This window comes from Camelus bactrianus, chromosome 10, assembly GCF_048773025.1.
Source record: "Camelus bactrianus isolate YW-2024 breed Bactrian camel chromosome 10, ASM4877302v1, whole genome shotgun sequence".
NCBI classification, from domain to species: domain Eukaryota; kingdom Metazoa; phylum Chordata; class Mammalia; order Artiodactyla; family Camelidae; genus Camelus; species Camelus bactrianus.
In genome coordinates, this window is record NC_133548.1 from 68,043,322 (window position 1) to 68,058,307 (window position 14,986).

Genomic DNA, 14,986 nt, shown 5'->3' on the forward strand with positions numbered 1-14,986 from the left:
TTCACTAAGCACAGTGTTTTCAGGGTTCACGTATGTTGTAGCATATATCAATATGTCATTCTTTTTATTATTCCAGTGAAGCTTTGACAGTGTTCTGGTGAAGTTAAACTTTCCAATATTATTGTTGGGATGATATACTGATTCTTTAAGAAGTCCTTTCTGCGGGGCACTCTGACAATCTGTATTTAAAGGTCTTTTTAAAAAATATGTAACTTTTTACCCCAGAATTCCGTTTTCAAGAAATTACTCCAAAGAAACAATCCTGGATGTGCACATAAATCACCTGCAGGGGGATTGTCTGCAACACTGTACTTGACCAGGAAATACTTAGAGCAACACAATGCCCAACCATAGTGAGTATGTTTGGTAAACCATGACATGGAGATACTGTGGGATACTCTGCAATCTTCAAAATGATGTTGGGGACTGTGCTGTAGGAACTCGCGTGAGTGCCCTGCAGCTATGGGGTTGCCACCCCATAGACTATAATCCCTTTTCTAACTAAAGAAGATCAGTTATGCTTTTTTCAAAATGTAGTGTAAAATCTGACCACATAATAGATAAAAGGGTTATGCTGCTTTAAAAATTAATTTGAAAACAAACCTTATAGATGAATATTTAAAATTGCAGAAAAAGATTAGTGACATAAAGTTGAGTGACAAAAGCAATTTAATACGCACTATGTACTGTTGGATCCCATTTTTTATTAAAAAGAGGTATATGTGCTTATGTGTATTAAAGATATATAATAAAGACGTATGTTTTTCTTTTTTGCCTTTCTGTGTCTTCTGTAACATTTATGACTATGAAAAAATTCAATTTTTCTTCACTCTGTAATTCAGACATATAGAATATTTTGCTTCTTTTTTTAATATATCTTTTCTTTTGTGCACCATAAAGAAGTTTCTTAGATAGTTTATTGCTTTCAGAAACTGAAATTTGAATTCAGATTTCACTGATTTTGAATCAGTTGGCTTCACTTCAGTATTCTCCTCCACGTTCTGGCTAATCATAAAATTTTCTTCAGTCAGGGTCGAAAGAAGATTTTCCCCCCAATTCCATAAGACAGTTTGTACACACATTCTAAAGGGGACCTTGGTCCCCAGAACCCAGGCCTGTACCCTGACATCGCCAGGGATTTTTCAGTCTCTTTAAAAGGGCAAGGAAAGGGAATGAGGGTACAGCTCAGTGGTAGAGCATGTGCTTAGCATGCCCGAGGTACTGGGTTCATTCCTCAGTCCCTCCATTAAAGATTAAATGAATAAGCAGGGGAGGGGTAAATTAGGGTTTGGGGATTAACAGACACACATTACTATACATAAAACAGATAAACAACAAGGCCCTACTGTACAGCACATGGAACTATATTCAGTATCTTGTAATAGCCTATAGTGGAAAAGAATCTGAAAAGAAAAAATACATATGTGTGACTGGGTCACTTTGCTGTCCACCAGTGTGGTTCCTCTGCACAGTGCTTTCGCGAGTGAGACACTGTTTTGCGGGCTTTGGCAGGCTTCCATGCTGCGATGTGGCTTTTGGCTGGCTCACCATTGCTGTTCCTCAGTGAATTAGGCCCTGCCCTGATCTGGAGCTCTCCACCTGATGCTTCACCGCCCACCTGATTATATGGGGACTAAATCGGACTTACCTGCCTGGACCTCATCTAAGGTCACATCCTGTTCTCTTCCATTCAACCCCCATCTTAGGTATCGTCTCCCTCCACAGGGACTGGATATAGAATGATGTCTTTCTGCCTCTAATCTTGATCCAGTTCTATTATATATAAAATCTATATCTTGTTTCCTCCAGTGCAAATCTTTATTCTTGATTTTTCTAAAAAGCTATATGGAGACCAGAGAATTTCTAAGCTATAGATAAAATTTTGAATGGTGCCAGCTTTATCGCTGATAACTGAAGCTTTTGTTTTGGATGAGTTTTCCTAAGAAAAGAGCAAAATGAGAAGGCTAGAAAGCCTTGAGGGTCTCCGAATATTCAACATATTAAATATTTAATTACTTATTAAATTATAGACATCATATATATTTTAATAATAAAATTGAAGTCTTCTTTAGGACGCTTCACAGTCCCTTCTGATCTAGAGATTCTATGATTTCCTGAGTTACCCTCAGATTACCTGAAAATTACTTTCACCCTTGAGGAGGAAGAATTGATCGAAAAAATGAACCACAGGGATCGGTTCAGCTGACTTAATGACTTAGTTTGATTATTGTAAGTTGACAGTTGCTGTAAATCTCACTAAATCACAGCAAAGGAAAACTCGTGCTGTGATAGTGGCGAAACTAGTAGTATTAATTAGGGGACTGGAAATAACTTCCTTTTTCTTACCGCAAAACTAAAAATTTCTTACAGGAAAAGAAACTAGAAATGCAGAATATTATAAAGGAGAAAATAGTCACCGTCCACAATTCCACTCCAGAAATAACCTCTCGACATAATTAGCTGTTACTTTTCCATGATTTATTCTAAAAAAAATTAACTAACATGAACAGTAATGCAAAAAGATACATAGATATAGATAGATACGATATATGTATATAACATATATATGTTTATTATGGTATCATCATACTGAAAAATTGAAAACTACCCCATATATAAGGGTAAAGAAATCATGGGCCATCTGTGTAAAGGACTATAATGTTAGAAAGCATGGCAGGTTTGCCTGAGTTAGCACTTCATCACAATCAACCAGGGAAGACCTTAACTGTGATGGCACTCGGCACTGCGTGCCGTGGGTTACTAGTACTTCCCTTCTTCTTGGCGATGAATCTAGCACCACATTCAAGACCTAGGACATGGCTGAGCCAATCCCCAAATTCCATCTTTGTCGGGTTTGGAGGAACCACTGTATCAAGTACAGAATCAGTCTGAGTCAAAGCAAGAAAACAAAAACCACAGCAGGTATGACAATAGAGAAATTTTAGTCAAAGGAATTGAGTAGATACTGGAGAACTGAAAATGTGAAAGAAGGACCCTGAGGTAACAGAGAGCTAGCAATTTCAGGAAGCCCCGTCACCCCAGCGGCAAAGGATACAGAGAGAAAAGGCTGAGTTAATTGGCACCCAAAGCTCAGAGGAGAGACCCCACAGAGCTGCCACGCAGGTCGCCGGAAGAGAATTCTGCCCCTCTGTGACGGTACCTGTGGCTTGAAGGAGGGGGGCCTGCAAAGTGGGAGCATTCCATTTCTTATTGTTAGGTCTCTTGTGTGCATTAAATGAAGTTACACACGTGAAGCTCTTAGCCATTACCACTGGTGGGAGGTAATGTAGGCCAGTCAGACCGCCTGCGTTCAAACCTCATGTCTGAGAATTACTAGCCATTTGTCATAGAAAGTCTCTTTGCTTTCTTGTTATTATAATGACTGTAAAATTTATCAGTATTCATTAAATCTTACTAGAATATCAATCTGGATCATTTGTGATAAGATGGTATAAATTCTTAAAACAACCCCAAAATGTCAGTAGGATCCTTCTTTCCATTTCGCAGATCAGAAAACTGAGGCACGGTGAGGTCAACTACTTTTCCCAAGGATACTTAGTTCCTAAGTGGTAGAACTTGTATTGAATCAGGATTCCCCATAATATTAACCACCATATAATACATTATGTATTTTACTTATCTCTCCCTCTCCACTAGGATATATGCTCTGTGAGAATAGCAATTGTTTCATTTTATTTGTTTGTTTGTTTATTTGTTAGTTTATTTGTTCACTGCTGCTTTCCCTGCCCTTTGAACAGCATGGCACATAACAGGCACTGAATAAATATTTGTTGAGTGGATAGGAACCAAGCAGGGAGCCCAAAAAAGAACCACCTACGCATGTCCCCTAACTTCATGATGGCCACAAGGCTGAGAAATAGTAGGGTACATATTATTTTATTTACTATAGAAAACAATTTCAAAGAAGTGAAAGTAATTCTTTAAGTCATATACTTAGAGGACCCACTGCCTCTGGATAAGCAGCCCATTGCTCTAGTGTATACTTTTAATTTGGGACAAAGGTCAAAAGAGAGAAGCAGAGAAAGGGTTAAAAGGAGGAGCTGGGCTCACGATAAAATCTTTGTGAGGCCGGTGTCCTCTGTGGGCCAGTTTGAAGCCTTCCAGGCTGAGTGCTGTGGAACACAGTACAAAGAAGGCGGTGTCTCGCTACAACCACTGCAGCAAATTGAAGATGTCAACAGAGCTTTCCCACAGACCTGAATGTTCGTAAAGATGTCATTTCAACCGTAAGTCAGAGTTACTTGGTCAAATTTTCTCTGGCTCTTCCCAGAAATCATGAATAAAAACTTAGTTTGAAAACCATGGGAACCAGATAAGAATGAGTCTACTTCAAGCTTCCCATTTAGCAACATGAGTTATAATCACTAGTTCAACATTCAAAGACTTCAAAGCAGCATTTAGGGAAATAAGTGGTTAAACACAACCTGGCCATTGTACTTGGAACTTCACAGGGTTTTGTAAATCTCAATTAATTAGTGTTTATAAGCTACCATGAGATCATTGGATAAATAGTAGATAATAATAATTAAGCGTTATTACATGAAATGCATTATCACATTTAACTATCGTGAAAATTGCCAAAATGAAAAAGGATGCCAAACAGCAAAGCTCATAAAAAATTATTTTTAAACGTCTGTAGCTTCTTTAGTCTGAGCCCTGAAAGATGTTTGAAACTGGTTACCTGCCATGAAACGTTGAAATGTTTTCACGGATGTTGAAATAGAAACACAAAAGAGATAAACAGAACAGCTAGAAGCAAAGCATCATTTTCCTTGATCCCAGTCTTTACGTGAATCTGGAGCAAAGACTACGGAATCATAATTGAGGCGAGACCAGTAACTCACACAAGAATAAAGAAACAAGTTTGTGACTGTTGTGGGATCTAGTTGATCGCAATAAGCGTACATTTTCTTTGCAAAAACTAGTAGGCTCTTGTTCTTAAAATAGCTGTTTCTACTGCTAAAGTCAGAGTTACTGGGAGTTTTCACCTGCTTCCACTGATGTTGGAAACAAATGCCAGTGTCGGCATGTCTGTTTATGAGCTGTAAGCTTGAAAGGTTTTCCAGTTTTGTAAAACTGAATGCAATCATCTGTCTCAGTGTAGTGCTCAGATGGTTTGAAGAGTGACTGGGGCTGGCATAGCTCTCAACTACCGCCCGGTTCCTCAAACAATCCTCATGACACATCCGCTCTTCTCCCTGCATCCCTTAAGAAACAGAGAAATTCCTCTATTTTTAAACAGGTGAAATGCCAAGAAACGTATGAGAGTTAAGTTTTCGTTAGTCCACAGTGCTTTCTACAAACGATGGCCAACGCCGTGTTCCAAGAGGGATCAGGAATCTTCTGTTCCTACCTGGAAATCGGGGGCTTGAAAGTTTATCAATCAAGGGAAGCACTGAGCAACAGGTGAGCTAAGTTGTCAGGCTCCGTCTGCTAATGCTTTGTCCTCAGGTCACTCCAGGTGTGTCACTTGCTGTGAACATCCGTCAGCCACCACCTGGACGCTTGAATACGTAGTGTTGCTTCAGGCAGCAGAGAACTCTCTGGCTGTACCAGAATGCAAATAAAACTCCAAGGATGAGACTGAGGTGATAAACCTTAAACTTTTTTTTTGAAGCACTGTTGGTTTTCCTCCTGCTGATCTTGGAAATCAAAATTGATCTGATTTACACAAGAAGAGTTGGCATAGACCACCGTCAGCTACTAAAAAGTAAATTTCAGAAATATTTTGAAAGATTGATAAATAAAAGGTGAAATAACCAAGATTAAAATATAAAATAGGTAAATAAAGATCTACTGTATAGCACAGGGAACTATATTCAATTTCTTATAATAACATAATGGAAAAGAATCTGAAAAAATATATGTATGCATATATATAACTGAATTGCTTGGCTATGCACTTGAAACAAACATTGTAAATCAACTACATTTCAATAAAAAATAAAATTAAAAAAGAAATAACCATGACTCATAAAAAATGTCCATTCCTTATTTAAAGTTATGTTCATGGAGATTTGAAAATACGTGAAAACATTTAAACCAACACATCTGTAATTTATTGTTGTATATAAACTTACAGACATTGTCCAATTTCTACGGACAACATGGCGTCAGTGTATCTTTCCCCCAACTGATATTGAAAATAGTATTTATTTTAAACCACGTGTAGCACTTTTTGATTCTCATGTGCCCATTTTTCTGAACACCGAAAACATTGTCCCATCTCCAGAGTAAAAAGCCACGAGACTATTTTAAGTACTAGTCTATTTTTGAGAAGTCTCCCTAATTACGTGGTTAAAAAGCTCTTACTGCTTATGGAATATTTCTAAATTATGGTCATTTTTTTTCTTGGTCAGACCTCAAGATATGTGACACAGGAATTTGCTTCCCCAAAACCATATACTTAACAATTTATCTTGGTTTTTTATTTAATAAGGTTTTTCATAAAGTCTAACTCTTTACAAATCAACATCGTAAGCCCACTGCAGGGAGTTAGGCTCTTTTTTTCCGCAGTCTGATCTAACACTGGTATTCTTGTCAGTTACCTTTTTCACAAAACTTCTATCAATGACTTTCCCAGTTTTCATTTTTAACTTCCTTCTAAATTTCCTGAGGAGATAGGCTGATGCTTTTGATGCTTGTTAGGGAATTTTATAAAGCAAGATAGCTTAATGATACAATTGTACAATAATCATTGTGTTAAATTTGAATAAATACTTCTTGATAATTAGGCTTTGGAGATTCTAGGATTTGAGGAAGAACAATCCACTGGGTTCCTTCTTTGTCTCCAGGAGCAGATAAAGCACAAGTCAGGTGTGTACACTTAGCTTTCTGACCAGACCCTGCTTGACCTCTGTTACTACCTTTGTTCTCCTGGACCTGGGCTTCCCCTGGCCCCAGATCTGCATGAAGCTACACTTTAACAAAAAAAAAAAAAAAAAAAAAAAAAAACCCTTTCTTTACCTGGTTCTGCCCTTTCTCCTATGTATTTTGACCCATCTCTCTCTGCCGCCCCACCCAGATATCCCAGAAGAATATTCATGGGAAAATGAAATCAATGCAATAGTTTTTTATAAAGCACATTGTACTGTTTTTACCTTTTAGGCACATTGTGTCCTGAAAGGGGCTTTATTTTTTCTGGTGGTATCATTTTTCAAATGTATTTTTAAATGATACTAACAGTAAAACTTGAAATTATAATTTTTTTAACAGATCGTTACTATCAATAAGTAGAAAGTTACAGCAGAATTTTTGTACAATTCCGTTTTTCTTTTTCACAATGCTGTACTGTATTTAAAATGAACTTTTGTTGTTGTTTGCAACTGCTTGCAAAATATTCCAGATTTCTTCCTAAGTCATAAAGTGCAAAAAATTACTCTTTTACATTAAAATGGTAATTTTATGTGCCTATCTACTTGTCCCTTCCATAGAGAAGCAGAATTTTTTAAAGTGGTTACTGTGTTCTCTTATCTGAAGATCAGCAAAAGAAACAAAGTAAGTTAGAAGATTTAGTTTAGCTACTTACCAGCTGGGTGAATTTTGGCAAACCAATCTCTCTGAGCCTCTAAATTAGGAAAAACAGTACCCCTCATAGTGTTTATGATAACAGAGTAGACATCTATTGTCAAATTCCCAGCAATCCTTTCTCCCTCAGAGGACTGACCCTCTCTAGCCCATGCAATTCTGATCTAATGGTTAATTCCAAGAGCCTCACCAATCTCCAGACCACAAGTTTTGCAAGTGACAACAACCTGGCCAATCAGAATACCTCAACCTTCTCTCCATCGTGATTGCTCCCAGAGGTGGGCGCATGACCCACAAAGGGCCAACTGGACTCCTCCTTTGAGCTTTGATCTACGAAGGCACAGACAGAATCTCTCCTTTTCTAGGATAACAAACGCCAGGAAACATGTGAAGCCAAAGCTGGTGACTTTGAGTCATCAGAGAGAAAAGCTGACTGCGAATTATGCAGTTAGACACATTAATCCTGCCATGTTTAAAGTCAGCTCCGCCCCGGAGGTTCTCAGTTAAGCCATGACCCTCCAAAAAAGACCCCCGCCTTTAATGCTTACACTAGTTCAGGATGGTCTTTCTCACTTGCATCTGAAAGAGTTCTGACTCACATAGAGGATTAAGTGAGACAAAGTATGCAAACTATAAAGATACGTACAAACATTGATGTCCAAGGACGACAGGCCCCCAAATTATCATGAGTAGAAACTGGCATCTGAGGAATAGAGTCAGGACCGTACCACGTGGGGGTCACTTGACAAATACAAGTATACTCAACACGTGATCTGCTATCATATCCCATAACCAAAAATAAGGGAAAACTTCCCTCCTGGAGAGCACTTTGGAGAGCATTTCTGGAGATAGCATATGGATAAAGAAAGTTCCAGCTGAGCTCTGATGAACCACACCACAGGATAAAAGGTTCAAAAGCCGCCTTAAAAAGCCATCATCTAGATAGGCTGTCTACCACAGAATTGCTCCTATTCCCTTAAACAGTGTTGTATAAACATTGTTTTAGACTTCAGTGCAACTGTTCAAAGAACACAGATTGCTCTGATGTTTTGTATTTGTGTTTCTCCTATGACCGTGATGGCTTTCTTCCTCCTCTCAAGTATTAAATTGGGTTGTTACCTTAAAAGGCAAAAATTAGTGACTATATTTGTCCCTGTTGTAATAGGGGATAAACAAACAGTTGTGGTTAGTGCGTGGGCATCTAAGATGTTCAGAATGCAGATTGTGGTTTAGATATCTATCTCAAAAATGGGATTCCCAGAGCAGAAGTCCATTTGGAAACGTACACAGTGTACAGGTAGGGCAAAGACATCAAGAAAAATGAAGTCTGGAAGTCTCGCTCAATTCTGTTATAAATACAATGCTAGACAGTAAAATACACGGTGCCATTAAATAACCCTTCTCCTCTGGCATGTGGGTTGAACAATTTTCTGACACATCAGAAAATAAATAGGACGAATCTGTTTTTGTTCTGTGTGTTTACCTCTTTACCAGATGGAAAAGGGCCTGTGATTTTGCACCGAGGTCCTGTGTGACGCAGACAGCAGTGCTAGTGCAGTAACAGGAATGCCACGTCCGATTTAGCACGATGTAAGGAATATCTGAACACACGCTCGCTGTGTGACTGGAGCGGGAGGGGAGAGCAGGCACACAAACTGACTAATAGTCTATTCCTGAAGAGAAGAATCAACAGATGGACAAAAGAGAAATTTCTCTGCGTGGCCATATGGAGAAAAGAGGGTCTGATACACCTTTTGACTCTTAATCAAGTGCTCTTTCCACTGTTGCATGGGTTTAAGATTCCACATGTCTCGGGGGTTGGATGTATAGCTCAGTGGTAGAACTTATGCTTAGCATGTATGAGGTCCTGGGTTCAATCCCCAGTACCTCCATTTTAAAAAATGTGATTTAAAAAAAAATTCCGATGTCTACATTTATGAACTCCGTCTCTGTTTAGATCAGCTCAACAAACAGAGTGCTGCATGTTAAGTACCCTATGAAGCCTATTTTATAAGACATAAAATGAGCCTAGAGGAGACACTGAGTAACTCTCCCTGGGGATGGCTGGGAAGCTTTCTGAAGGAAGTCATATCTGGGTAAGGTTTTGAAAATATGATTCTTCCTTGGATGATGTATTAGGTTTCTCCAGGGAAACAGAACCAATAAGATAAATATGGAGATTTAGAATAGGCATTGGCTCATGTGATTGAGAGACTGAGAAGTCCCATGATCTGCCATCCACAAGCTAAGCTGGAAAACCAGGACAGCCTGTGGTGTAATTTGGTCTGAGTCCAAAGACTCAAGAAGGGAGGGCAATGGAAAAGGAAGGGAGCAATGATGTCGGCTTCCATGGAGTCCAAAGACTCGAGAACCAGGAGCACCAAAGTCCAAGCGTAGGAGAAGGTGAAGGTCCCAGCTCAAACCCAGAGAGCAAGCTCACCCTTCCCCCAGCTTTTTGTTCGTTAGGGCTCTCAGTGGATTGCAGGAAGTCCACCTCCTTGGGAAAGGCCATCTGCTTCTCTTCGTTTGCCAATTCAAATGCTCATCTCTTCTGGAAATACCCTCACAAATACACCCATGAATACTGTTTTGCCAGCTCTCTGGGCATCCCTTAGCCAAGTCAAGTTGACATGAAATTAACCACCATAGATGGAGAGGGACATCCCAGGAAGAGGGATCCGGGAAGAGGTAAGAAAATCATGATGAGCTTGGAGTACATTTTGAGACTAAGAGAGTAAAATAAGTAACTCTGAAGGAGTTGGAAAAGAAATTTCCTTCTTCCATTGTTTATTCTAAGTTGAGAAACGTCCAATTGAAGCCATAAATGAATTAACTCTACTCCAAAACCACTGAGCCGCACAAGTTTCTATGGCTTCTGGGATCAAAGGAATATTGTTCCGGTAATGAAGTGGCAGTGGCTACACATGAAATAAAAATCTAGTTTTGTACTCTACCAGCCCAACTTTCTTCCATCAAAGCCATTCTCTCGAAAAGTATTTGCTAGCACCACGGTCGTATTTGTCCATTAGAGACAGAATTGAGTGGAATCCGCTTTAGGGTTTTCAGCTCCTCATCCCGACCCCAACGCCACACTGTTCATCGTCCTGGTTAATGACAGAGGGTCTTCTCAGGAAGTAGACCTCTTTCTCTATATAGACCAGGAAATTCGTTTCATTATCAAATAAGGGCAAATGCACTTCAGGCTTTGTCCTGTTCTTAGAGGTGAATTGAACTTCACTCCATCTTTTAGCTCCAGTGAAGATGCTAACCAAAGTTGAATGGCAAAACCAAAGCACAAGGAAGTTGGGGCCAGGAGACTCTATGGCCTGCAGAATTTATCCTGCATCACTGAAAGCTGAAAGTTAGCCACAATTCCAGCTCACCCATATTGTTTAACCATAATTTGGCTGGAAGTTCGAGTAAAGACTTTTCAGTCTTTCCATTTTTTTTTTAGTTCTGATGATGCATCACGAAAATGTAATCACAACATTCTCTTCACATTATTTTAAAACTCTCCAGGCTTTAATGTCAATAAGCAGATCTCTTATAGCACAGGGAAATATATACAAGATCTTGTGGTAGCTCACAGGGAAAAAGAATGTGGCAATGAATATACATATGCTCATGTATAACTGAAAAATTGTGCTCTACACTGGAAATTGACACAACATTGTAAACTGACTATAACTCAAGAAAAAATGTTAAAAAAAAAGCAGATGTCTGAAAAATTAGTGAAAATACAAACCTTTCAGCAGATTCTCTAGGCATGAGTAAGGCGTTTGAATGACCATATTGAAAGGAAATTAGATGTTGAAGGGTATTATTATTATTTTATACTTTTAATTTTTTCACCCGCAAATGTGAACGCATGGTTTGTTGATACACTCTTTCTTTCTGTCTAGGAAGGAGCGAGCCAAGTTTTATATCCATCCATGCATTCAAAAAATTTTATCAAGCGTTATGTGCCAAGCACTGAACAAATACAAGGAAAACAAGAAGACAAGGCTTTTTTTCTTGGGATACAAGAGAGAGTCAACAAAATAAGGAAACACTTGCAGCCAAGCGTGCAGCGACATGTTATACAGGTTATGAAAGAGAATAGAATAAACACAGTTGCAGCATGACACTGGCCATGGGTCTCTGCAAAGGGGCCATAAGGAAAAGTAGCTGTTTTCTAGGTGTGACGGAAGGGCGGCAAGGTTGGCAAGGGCTTAGGGAAGGGCACTCCAGGCAGAGGTGACAACAGGAACAAAGGCCAAGAGGTGTGACTGGACTTAGTCCAGTGTTTCTCAAACTTGGGTCACACTTAGACCCCTTATAACATTTCTGCTGTACCGTAACGTCAAACTAAGTTGTTTTCTTTAATGGAGACATAACACTAAGCAAAAAAACCCCTAATGTTTACAGCTATTATATAATTATAAAACCAAAACAGATGGACAAATTAATTATAAAGAAAAATACAAAACTAATGTCATTGCAAATAACAATTCAATTCAATGGTATAAGGGATACTTTTTGTAGCAGCAATATTGTCTAGACTGCTATGAATCTTTCAAGACTGACATGCCTATATATTGCTTTGTGCTAAATGTCATCACTTTTTTTGCCTAGAATCATTGCCAGATCTTTATTCATACAGAAAGCTATGACATCACTTGGTCTTCACTCATAATGAATGTGTCATTTAAAATATTGTCTATCTCTCTTCTTTATTCATTAATCCATGACAATGGGACAATTTTGTGGTCACAGTAAGAAAGTGATTGTTCTGGATCCCTGGTACGCAAGATGTGGTCCACAGTGGAGCAACATTGGCATCACCTGGGAGCTTGTTAGAACTGCTTCAGACCCCACGGGACTTACTGAATCAGAGTCAGCCCCGATACGAGATCTCCAGGTGATTCCTGGATACATTAAAGTTTGAAAAGCACTGTTCTGGGTGATTCAAAATACACTTACATATATATTTTTAATCATCATCAGAATTAAAACAAAATAGGAAGCTTATCATCGAGACCCTTTGAACTCCTGATGGTCTCTCTCACTAGCCCATTAGTGGAATTTAAAGAAATCCAGCTGGACTGAAGCATAATTCCAGGGGCAAAAGACATGGTGATCAATAAGGCTGGAGAGAGAAAAGGGGCTGGTCTGTCAAACCAGGGAGCTTGGACTCTATCCCTTAATCAATGAGGAGCCACGGAAGGATTTTAAGACCCAGAGAAAATGATGAGATTTACTTTTTTAGAAGGATTACTCTGGCTGCAATCATGGATTAGAGAAAGGCTGACTGGAGCCATGGAGCCACGCGGAGGGCTTATTTTAATCGCCCAGGCAACACGGGCTGACCCAGTGCTGGAGAGAGGAGGGGGCGGGCACCAGAGATAACAGGGTGGTAGCTTGGTGTCTGATTGCATGTCACGTTTCTTTCTCAGCTAATCAAGGCAGGAAAAGCAATCTGCGGGGCAGGTTTAGGGGGAAGGATTAAGCATAGCAAAGTGTACGTATTGGGCTTGTGGTAACTTTGGAATGTCTGCTGTGGCAAAGTCCAGGGAGCAACAAGGGTCTGCCTGGACGTACAGATTTGGGAGAAGAGAAAGCCATTATAAACACAGGCATTGGGGAATCACTTATGGAGAAGATGTGGGATTTTAAATGATTGCCTTGCTTTGCCATATAATCTACATATTAAAATGGATTCTTTGTGTTTACAAAATATCTACTTTAGTTTTATACTCTTGACCAAAATTATGATACTTTTCATACTGTCACAGTTAAGGGTCTTGTTTCCTACATTAACAGGAGTAAATGCATTTTTAAAGAAATGATTTAGCTACTAATTGGTTTTCTCATTTTTGAAGATGCCCTGAAACAGCTTAGTAGAAAACTGTGATTTTTTTTTTCTTATTTGAGAAAAAAAAATTAACATTAGGTGATACTTTTTCCTGCTTAAGAGGAAGGAGTAGCAAGCTTCTTTGTACATAAACCAGCCTTTACTTACTCTCTGGAAGGGCAGAAAGAAACTATTATCAGAAATAAAATCTCAGCAACAGATTAGTAGGGATGCTACTAATGACTTCTAAGAATGGTGCAAAACCATCCTTCACTTTTCCCGTTAAGTCACCACCAGTCACCTGGAGTCCACCTGAGATGCAGGGATATCCTGGAAATCCCTCCTTTGTGTTCTCCTGTCCTTGTCAAATGCCTTCTTTCAGTATTTTTATCCTCATTTTTCCCCATCTTCAACTGTCCCCATCCCCAGCATGAAAGGAAAAGGCAGGACACTCAGGTTTGGAGTCATCCTTCTCCCCTCTGAGTGAAGCACCGACAAGACAAGATCTTAACATACCAGCTTCAAGCTGACACTGACCTTCAGCCTGACCCAGGGAGTCGTGGAAACAAATGTTCTTCCTTCCCTGTCTTACCTAAGTTTTCTTCCCAAGGGAAAGGACTGGGTCAGGAAAAGAAACCCATCCTGTCACCCAGCTGCACCTGTCATTGCTGCCTAGTCCCAGTCTCATTCTTCTTGTGCCTTCCTGGCCTCTCTTCCAGAACGAGTGGAACCCAGCTGGATGGCAGGTCAATGATTCATAAGGCGTCTTCTGCTTCCCCACGCAGTAGCCTGTGAACACCTGGAGGGTGGCCCTGTCCGTGTTTAAGGGACAACTTAAGACACTTTAGGGGTTAGCTTGGGTCACTATGGTCAGTCTACTCCTGATGCGGAAAAATGCCTCACGTTACCTCCATCCTTCTCATCAATGAAAGAACTGCCTTGTATCAAGGAAACTGGATGAACTACACCACTCCTGCCTGTTCCATTTCCCAGGGTTTCACCTGATTCCTGCCAACCTCAGACTCGTCTAAACAGATTTTTTTTTTTTTTTTTGGATGAGCTGGTTACACTCCCAGTGTGGGTCTCACACACCAAAGCTGTTCTCCAAAACCGACACCTCTCTATGGTTTTAAAAATAGGCACACTGCAGCATGATAAGAGATGAGACACAGATGGGCACGTAAAATAGCCTCATGAATTATGATTGCAAGTCAGATTGGTTTGCATGAGATATTCACAATTCAATCAGATGGCATTTTAAGAGTTGTAAGCCCCAAAACATAAGAAAATGCAAGAGTTCAATTAAGTTAATTTTTGTATTTATGCGTTTTTAACAGAGTCTGTCTTAGTCTGCTCAGGCTGCGATAACAAAATGCCATAGATGAGGCGGCTTAATAAAGAGAAAAGTATTTTCTCACAGTTCGTGGAAGCTGGAAAACCCAAGATCAAAGTTCCCGCAGGGCTCGGTTTCTTGTGAGACCTCTGCTTTTGGCTTGCAGATGGCCGCCTTCTTCCTGTGTCCTGACAGGATGAAGACAAAAGAAGCTCTTTTTTTTTTTTTTTTTTTTAAATCAGGACTCCAGTCCTATAGAACTGACCTCATTT